At 38.0% G+C, this 10,766-nt stretch overlaps 1 pseudogene; it reads right to left on the bottom strand.

The window, feature by feature from the left end:
- Window positions 1-1,194: 1,194 nt before the first annotated feature.
- LOC101247224 (uncharacterized) lies at window positions 1,195-8,363 on the bottom strand (annotated as a pseudogene).
- Between the last annotated feature and the right edge of the window lie 2,403 nt (window positions 8,364-10,766).

Below are 10,766 nucleotides of genomic sequence, written 5' to 3'. Positions count from 1 at the left end.
AGTTGGCTTCATTTCAATTGAAAGATGTTGCTCAAGTGTGGTACAGACAATGGAAAGGAAATAGGTCGGTTGAGTCATGTAAAATATGGGTTTGCTCCCTAGACGTAAAAAGTGTCGTCATCGTTTTCAAGGACTAAGAGTAGCCTCTTACTTTCATGTCAAGATATTCATAGGTTGAAAAATGCGGAAAAATTTAAAATTTTCCTTACTTTACTGAGGCTTACATAGACCTCTACATACACATAATATATATTATCGAGTATGCATTGACGCTTCATATAGGAAGGTTACATAAACCCTTCATATATATATATATATATATATATATATATATATATATATGTATGTATCATACCATCTAAAGTAATGTCACAATTTGGGCACAACCCTTACATCAATTCAACAAGACCATGTATAGGTCATACGAAAATATGATATTCAAATAACAAGGAAAGAAATGCTAGAGTCAATAAGCTCATAAGAAATACCAAAGCTAGAAGATGGCATTTCCCCTTAAAGTTGAGTACCTACCCTACTTGGATGAAAGGAAGAATCCAAGCCTTCGATTATATCGCCTTCCAAACTCTTCAACGAATGTAACCTAAAATGTTTGGGACAAGGGCAGAAAATAGGGTTAGTAATTCACATGTACTAAGTATGAGAACTTATGCACATACACAACCAAAATATGCTAAAAAGGGACTTTTATTCAAACATGCTATTTTACCCCCTTTTTGGGCTTAATGCAAAGCAAAGTCAAGTAAATCATACTAATCAACCAAACATGCTTACTACAACCCTAACGTCAAGGAATAATATACAAAGAATGAATAACAGTTAAACATATCAAAATAAGCAAGACAACTACTCACAAGTTCTTATTAAGTCAACATGTGCAATGACGAAGCAAAGCCCCATAACCTTAATCAATCAAGTATCCTCAACAAGAAAACATGGCCACTGTCTAACTTTACATTTCATGGCATCTAGGCTTACATTTCATATTATATTATCATTATAACCCAAGGAATATTCATAAATGAACTAATCAACATATAGTATTTATAACATGGTCATCATATATATATATATAACAAAAACATATAAGAAACTGCTCCTAAGACTCCCCTGAAGACTAACTAGTTCAATGTCTCGGTAGAGTCCCCTACCCTTACCTAGACTAAGCTAGACCACTTAGGTTATCCAAGTTAGGGTTAAAGTTCTTTGATTTTTTTTTCCGTTGCAATAAATGCCATCTAATGATCCATTAGCCATCTTTGTCCCATTTACATATCGATGTGATTTTAGTCTAGACATACTATTGCTCAAACTCCATGATTTGGGAACGCCCTTCTTCAACAAAGTTTCGAGTTGCCCAGTTGCTGCGGCTATAAGCCCTAGGAACAGGGCAGAAGGGGTTCCTGTCCTTGATTTAAATTCTGGATGAGATCGAACTCCAATGAAGTAAGGATGATTTGGCAGGTCAACAATCTCCATGCGGTGACCACTTTCATCTTTGCCAGTGAAAGAAAGATCAGCATCTTCAAGTTGCTGCACCATGTTGGGGTTCAACTCATATCTGTGTCAATGCCTCTCATCTATAAAGCTCTGGTTGCCATATAATTTTGCAGATTTACAATCCTCAACTTTAAAATATGTTCTCCTATATCCAAGACGCATTGTACCACCCATATTAGTTGTTGAACCCTCTGGCATAAAAATGACACAAGGATTCTGATGTCGGGATCAAATTCTGTACTGTTTGTGTCTAGCAATCCAAGAATGGGTCGAACAAACTCAATTACAGCAATTTGCATTCCTAGACATATTCCAAGGAACGGAATCCTGTTTGCACGGGAATATCTAGAAGCGAGGATTTTACCCTCCACACCTCTGTCACCAAATCCCCCAGGAACTAGGATAGCATTTGCCCCCTTCAACAACTTCACTTTTATAATTCTTAGGATTCTCTCTAGAAGTTTCATCCTCAAGGTCACTGGCTGCAATCGAATCTATACAAAGTTTCCTGTGGCAAGCTACACAGGCATGCACAATAGCCTTCAGTACGGAGAGTTATGCATCTGAAAGCCACATGTACTTTCCTACCATGGTACTCTACAGGCTCTTGTAGCTTGTCATAGAGTGCAGCCCGAGATGTCCATCCTCCCAAAGCAGGTTCTTGTGCAACACCTTAAAGATTCAGAACATTGAGAATTGCTTCATGCGCCTTCTAATCTCTTAAAAGCAAAGGAACTCGCCAAATATTTGAGACATCATAAAGAGTAATAATGTTATCTAGCGGGACATGGCAAAACCGGGAAATTTTCTCCTTGACATTCTCTTCTAGTTCCGTTGTGCTCCGGCATGCTAATATGTTGGGAGTCAATCCCAGGCTTCTCAAACCTCTAACACTGTGCTGAGTAGGTTTTGTTTTCTGCTCACCAACTACACTCCTAGTTCTTTAATTCGTTTTAACTTTTGGGGAACATCTTTACCTTACCGACATAGACCATATAAGCTAGTATGGAATCTGGTGTGATTATATCCTACACCGAAAGAAGGTGAACTACTTGCCAAGGTACTACCAAAACATAAAACATAGCAAAACATGGATCCACTAGCTAGTATTCCTACAGGGGCAACATAGTTCAAGAACTAGGATATTTAGTTGGGATACTCTTTCTGCAACATGCATTATGATCTCCAAACTCAAGAATAATTTAATGCTCCTACCTACCCTATGTGGTAAGAGACACTCCTCTATCTAGTTTACTCGGTGCTAAGCTAGAGTCCCTTTTTGAAATGTATTAAAGCTTTTAATTATCAAACATAAATTATTTTAGCCCGTAGGGTCTATCCCTTGTATAATCATAATCATCAATATCTCAATATGAATTGTATGAGTTTAAGTCCTTTCATCACAATTCATATAACTGAGGTTAACACTTTAGCATTTCATAACATTGTAAGGCACCTTGATAGTTTTCACCATCCTTATAGCACATAAACCTTAATCAACCTCACAACATAGTAAAGACATTTCAATTCAACGTCATACCACCCTATAATTGTAATATGATGCATACTCTAATGTAATATCATGGATTAACAACAATTAATAATAATTGGAAGTAAAGATAGAGATCCTAAGACTTACCAAGTCTTTCTCATAGATTATCATCAAGGTCTTACCATCAACCCATAAATCAACCCAACTTGTGGATTAACATCATAAAACAATGATAATCAATTGAATATCAAGTCCAATTGCATCTCTATACCACAATTCATCTTTACATCACAACTTGAGACAAGATACATAGGCAATTTCACATTATAATACATAAAACTATATCACATCTTAAGAACTAGCATGATAGGCCTACAATTCATCTTAATTTAACCATAATAGCAATATAGGATAGTAATGTAATATACAACAAACTCAATTGAATAATCAACATACAACATAAGTCAAGATCACTACCTAGGGTTCAGGATAGAGGATCATGTTCTTTAATTTGACCAAACACTCAAAAATTATCATAAAAGAGTTGAATTAACTGTAAATATACTCAATATAACCCTAAGAATTCACTAGTAAATGAATCCATACCTTCAATTTCGTAATTGAATGAAACCCATAAGAAAACTCAACTTTTTAAAATCCATTTTATAGGAACGCTTAGAGGAAAGGATCTCAAAGGTGAATAGAACCCATACCTTAATGTTTTTAAACAATTAGATGTAGAATCCACCCTTTCACAACCTCCAAACCTATCAATGGTGGGTTCTTGTAGAGAGAAATAAGAGAGAAGGAAGAGAGTTTATTTTGAGTTATGTCTTTAGGTTAATGAGGGTTAAGGGTATTTATAGAGGGGGTTAATTAACTTAATTAGTTTACCTTTAATCACTAAATAAACCATAAACCATTTAATTAATTAAAATGAAATTGTTAAAATCCATCAGTGAAATTCAACCCTCACCGACAAGACCCCGTCGACGGTCCGTCGGTGGGTCGACGGACAATCCTTCCTCCGTCCTGCACTTCTGTCGTCTTCTGAGACTTTGTAGGTGAGGCTTCCTCCAACCTTTATAAGTATGGGATGACGGTGTCCTCAACTCCCCATCGGGCCACTTACGGACCTTCGTCTGCTCCGTCGATACACATTGTCAGGCAGTGTTGTATCAAACAGGAGGGATTATGCTCAAGATCTCTTGGTTGGTCATTAAGGATTCGTACCCTGATGTTCCAATCATGAAACAATTCAAACACCCATTAACTACCTTTCCACCCATTTTCATAAATTTTCGACTTCTAAAAATTTGTAAAAAGGCTAAGGCAAACAAACATCTCTTTGAACCAACTTGTGGGATGTCTTTGGACATTTTGGTTCTTAAACCTTCTAAATGACCTATTTTAATTAAAAATGGACTTAGAAACAGTGTTTAGACTTTATGCCACCTATGTTAGGCTTTACCATGAGTCTTTGATTTTCAAGGTTAACTACATTATCCCCCCTCCCTTAGGAATGTTCGTCCCAGAATGACACTAAAACTCTTTTAAAGGAAGAAAAAGACCCAAGACTAGCAGCCCAACCAATCAACAATATCGATTTAACATATATCATATCACTTCAACAAAGCAAATATCAAAACTCATATTACCACACATAAGACTCAAACCACTTCATCATGATGAATTTCCTTCTCATAACACTTATAAGCTCAACATATATCACATGAGTCAATTAGCACAAAGTTCAACTAAACAACATACTACTTATAATTTCATGAAGACTCACTTTATCAAAATGCACAACATAACTCAAAACAAGAAAAAAACAAAATTTTAAGTTTTTAATAGAAATATTACAATGAGTTCACAGTAAAACTTACTGTGAAGTTTTCAAAATGCCATTTTTGTAACACTTCACTCACAAATCAAGAAACACAATTTATCATAATTATATAATTAAAATTAATGGCTAACCTTAATTCTCAAAAATATGAGGATAACGGGATTTCATATCGGCCTCGGCCTCCCATGTATCACTCTCAACTAATTGATTTTTCCATAACAATTATGAAAACCACCTCTTTATTCCTCAACTTCTTGACTTGCCTATCAAGAATTTGAACCGAGACTTTCTCGTAAGAGAGGTTATCCTTGACACCAAGACCCTCAATAGAAAGAATGGACTCGGTATTACTGATACACTTTTTCAACATAGAAACATGGAAAATCGAATGAACCTAAGCGAATTCACTTGGTAGTTTTGGTTCATAGGCAACCTTACCAACCCTTTGCAAGATTTCATAGGGGCCCACATAAGGAGGACTCAATTTCCCTTTCTTCCCAAACCTAACCACCCCTTTCATTGGTGAAATTTTTATATAAACCTTATCACCTTCTTCATACTCCAAATCCATTATCCTATTATCGGCATAAGACTTTTGCCGACTGGAGTCCGTTTGCAACCGGTTCCTTATGATATAAACATTTTCCAAAGTCTTATAAATCAACTCAGGACCAAGAAACGATGGCTCTCCCACTTCAAAATCTAGATGTGAATTGTGCTCCCTGATCCAATATGATGGATAACGGAATGCCATGGCGACACACATACTCATCTAGGAAAATTCTTGCGTAATCGTCCGCCGAATATTTAGACTTAACGAGCATAAAGCGAGCGACTTTAGTCAATCAATCAAGAATCACCCATATGGAATCATTGGACTTTTGGGTCTGGGGTAAACCTACTACAAAGTTCATATTGATGTCTTGCCACTTCCAAGTTGGAATTTTGATTTCTTGTAGTAGGCCACCCGACTTTAGGTGTTCGGCATTTACTTGTTGACAATTTCGAGACTTAGCAACAAATTCTGCTATGTCCCTTTTTAGACCTTTCCACTAATATATTTCCCTTAGGTCATTGTACATTTTTCTCGACCCTAAATGAATTGAGTAGTTGGACCTATGCGCTTCTTCTAAGATCCAAACCCTCAACCCGTCTACATCGGGAACACACAATCTCCCTTGGTATTTTAACACACCACCCTCCCCTAGGGAGAACGATTCATTCATCTTGCCAAGAGCATAATTTTTTCAACTCAATCAAGGCTAAGTCAAGGTGTTGTTTGGACTTCTCCTCAACCACTAACGATGAATCGGATTTATGATGAACTACGACATCCCCATACGAAGAACTCTTAAACCTCACCCCTAACCTAGCCAACCTATGAACTTCCCTTGATAGGTTATTTTTGGCTTCATCAAGATGGGATACACTACTCATAGTCATCTGACTTAGGGAATCCACAACTAAATTAGTCTTGTCGGGGTGATAAAGGACACTCATATCATAATCTTTCAACAACTCAAGCCACCTTCTTGTCGGAGATTTAACTCTTTTTGGGTAAACACATATTGGAGACTCCTATGATCGATTAAAACATCCACATGAACCCCATACAGTAATGCCTCAAAAATTTCAAAGAAAACACCATGGACGCTAATTTAAGGTCATAAGTGGGGTAATTCTTCTAATGCACCTTTAGTTGCCTTGAGGCATAAGCTATCACCTTTCTGTTTTTCATAAGCACACACCCCAAGCCCACTCGGGATGCGTCACAATACACTACAAAACCCTTTGTACCCTCCGGTAAGGTCAACACCGGAGCAGAAGTAAGCTTATCTTTCAATAATTTGAAACTCTTCTCACATGCCACCGACCACTCAAATTTTCTTCTCTTTTGTGTCAAAGTAGTCAAAGGATACGCAATGGATGCGAAACTATCCACGAACCTCCGATAGTAACCTACTAAACCCAAGACACTCCTGATGTTAGTCGGAGTTAATGGCCTAGGCCAATTTTTCATTGCTTCCATTTTTCGTGGGTCTACTTCAACTCCTTCACTAGAAATGATATGTCCAAGAAAAGTAACTGATCTCAACCAAAACTCGCAGTTACCATATTTGGCATACAATTGATGTTCCTTAAGGGTTTGCAACACTACCCTTAAGTGACCGATGTGATCTTCATTCTCCGAATATACGAAGATATCGTCAATGAAGACAATGACAAATGAATCTAGGTAATTTAAAATTACTGTATTCGTTAGGTCCATAAATGCCATCGGAGCATTAGTGAGGCCGAAAGACATGACCAAGAAATCATAATGCCCATACCTAGTCCAAAAATTTGTCTTCGATATATCTTCTCCTCTCACACTAAGTTGATGATACCTGTCTCAAATCTATTTTTGAAAAGTAACTCCCCCTTGGAGTTTGTCAAATAAGTCATCAATCCGAGGGAGAGGGTACTTATTCTTAATGGTTACCTTGTTGAGATGACATTAGTCAATAAACATTCTCAAAGACTAATCCTGCTTTTTGACAAGTAACACCGGAGAACCCCATTGGGATATACTAGGGCTTATAAAGCCTTTGTTAAGCAAATCCTTGAGTTGAGCCTTCACTCTTTCAATTATGCCGGAGCCATCCAATATGGAGGTATTGAAATTGGATTTATTTTCGACAGTAAATCGATACTAAAATCATTTTGCCATTTGGGAGGATTACCGGGAAGGTCATTAGGAAAAACCTTCGGACATTCACACACTACGCGGACCAAATCAATAGGAGGAATTTCAGAATCCAAATCTTAGACTCTTACTATATGATAAAGACAACCCTTTGAGATCATTTTACATGCGTTTAGACATGATATGATGAGACGTCTAGGAATACAATCCCCCCCTTCCACTCAATAACGGGTTCATTTGGCAATTTAAACCTCACCACTCTTGTGCTACAATCAATGGATGCAAAACATGCATGCAACCAATTCACACCTAATATAATATGAAAATCAAGCATATCGAGTTCTACTAAATCGACATAAGAAACTCAATTGGGCAATCAAACAAGGCAATTTTGATAAAGTCTTTTAGCAAAAACTGGCTCTCTCATTGGAGTAGACACTAGAAAGGGCTCATGCAAAATATCAGGTAGAACATCAAACTTTTTAGCTACTAGTCGTGTAACAAAGGACAAAGTAGCATCCGAATCAAGTAAAGCATACACATCAAGAGTAAAGATTTTTAACATACCGGTCGCCACATTGGGAGAGGTCTCTTGCTCACCCCAAGAGCGGAGAGCATAGAGGCGGGCGGTTCTTCTTGGGAGCATCAGTAGAACCACTTACTTGATCTTGGCTACTACCCTTGTCATGACTCTTCAAGTTTGGACAATCATTCATTTTGTGACCACTCCTGCCACAACTAAAGCAATTATCTATCCCCTTAAGGCACTTACCATAGTGCTTTTTACCACACTTTCCACAAGTTGGCTTCTCCATTGCTTAATTAGAACCTTTTCCCTTCTTAAATTTTGGTTTAGACACCCTATCACCACTAGCTCTTGGGAATTTGGTAGGGACTTGATTTGAACCCTACTTCTTAAATTTAGGCTTATCTTGTATCTCAAATCTATTCTTTGAGGATCCTCTATCAAATTACCTAGCCCTATTAGCATCCCTTTATTTTCCTCTTATATCTTTCCTCCTAAACCATTCTTGCATAAACCATAAGACAAGAAATGTTCATGTTGTCATGTAGCACGGCTGATTGGCACTCCTCTTGTAAGTCGTCCGACACCCCCATCACAAAACGACTAATTTTTTTTAGGATCGGAGACTAAGGAAGGAGCATATTTGAACAACTTAACAAATTACAAAGTGTACTCTTGAACACCCCTCCCTCCTTGGCAAAGATTGATGAACTCTGTTACCTTCTCCTCCCTCATATCTTTAGGGAAGAATCGATCTAGAAACGCCGCCTTAAAGATCTGCCAAGATACTGGACCACCCCCAACGACCTATTGTCCCTCCAATGCACATACCAAGTTTGGGCCACATCCTTGAGTTAATATGAGGCCAACTCCGCCTGCTCACTTGAAGTCACCCCCATAGCATATAGCACTTTGTAGACGTCATTAAGGAATTCTTGAAGGTCTTCATCAACCTTAGACCCATATAATGTAGGAGGGTTCATCCGAGTGAAGTACCTTAGACGGGAAGCCATAGTAGTGACTTTTTGATGAGGACGAGGAGCAATTTGCTTGAGCCATCATAGCTTTGGCTTGAACGGTTGCGTCTTGTGCTTGGGTAGTCATAGCTTGGGCCATTTGAGAAAATAGCCCTCATATCCGTCTCCACCATAGGTGGAGGGTTAGCCGGGGCTTGATCAACATTAGTGTTATCCTCAAGTGGAGGAACTTGCTCATCATGGGAATGAGCTCCTACATTAGCAACTTCCTCCTAAAGTCTTCGCGTCGCATTCCTTCGAGTGTTCATGCTTCTATAAGCACAACGGTATAATTAGATGCAACAGCACACCATAAGTATACTCTATTGGCACAATATAATATTTCCAAGAAAAGAGTGATTTCTAAGCATCATATATGTTCCTACTAATAAGTATGGCGCGCTTCACAAATATAAATACTATCCTACATAGACGTGGTAGACAGAGACATAAATCAATGATATTCAACTTGTTTGATACCTATTTTGTCACATCTGGTTTTACCCCCTAGATGTAACCGGCGTCGTTGTCCTTTTCAAGGACTAAGACTAGCCTCTTCGTTTCAGGTCATTACATTCATAAGTTGAAAAATACGAAAAATTTAAAACTTTTACTTTCTCTACTGATGTTTACATAGACCTCTACATAAACATAATATATAGTCACATCGAGTATATATAGACCATTCATATAGGAAGATTACATAGCCTTCTTCTTTTATTGCACACACATATATAAAAAAATAAAATAGTCTCAAGAATTGTCTCATCTCATGCCATTTAAATGAATTTCACAATATGGACATAACCCTTACATCAATTCAACAAGACCATGTATAGGTCATACGAAAGTACAATATTCAAATAAATGAACAGGAATGATAGAGTCAATAAGCTCATAACAAAGATCAAAGCTAGATGATGGCATTACCCTCAAAAGTTGAGGACCTAACTTATTTGGATGAAAGGAAGAATCCAAGCCTTCTAGGATATCGCCTTCCAAGCTCTTCAACGACCGGAACCTAAAATGTTTGGTGATATACCGTGGTTTCACGGTATTTTAAATATTTTTTCCTTAAGTTTAGTGTGTCCAAAAGCCTTTTTGTATTAATTTTTATGTAAGTGTCTCTTCATTTGCATGAAATATGTCTAAAAGATGAATGCGGAGGTTTTTTGAGAAAGAAATGCAGAAAAGTACCACCTACGGAGCTTGTGACGGGCCGTGGTACCCGTGAAGGTCTGTAGGTGGCATCGTAGTGCAGCTGCTAAAGGAAAATGGGGAAGTCTGACCAAGTGTGGCATTACGGAGTGCGTGACAGACCATCGTACCAATGACATTCCGTCCTGCTGGTTCGTCATGAAGATCAGAGAAGTAGTCCCAGTACCCAAATTCCAAGAGTTCAAGTGTTATGGAATAGAGACCCCTGATGGACCGTTGTACCTGTGACGATCCGTCATACCTGCCGTCGAGGTTTATGAAGAGAGCAGCAGAAGAAATTGCATAAGTATGGGACGATGGAGTCCATGACGACCCGCTGTGACCACGACGATCCATCGCGAGGTCCGTCGACCCAACCGCGTTTTGACATATTTCCAGCAAATAGAAAACTTAATTAATTAGGTTTTTTTTATAAATAGTTCAAAAAACCTCATTTTTGGGGTTAGACTCTTGGTTAA

The sequence above is a fragment of the Solanum lycopersicum genome, chromosome 6 (assembly GCF_036512215.1).
Source record: "Solanum lycopersicum chromosome 6, SLM_r2.1".
Classification (NCBI taxonomy): Eukaryota; Viridiplantae; Streptophyta; class Magnoliopsida; order Solanales; family Solanaceae; genus Solanum; species Solanum lycopersicum.
Note: the sequence above shows the minus strand (reverse complement) of the source record. Positions and strands in the feature narration are given on the sequence as shown.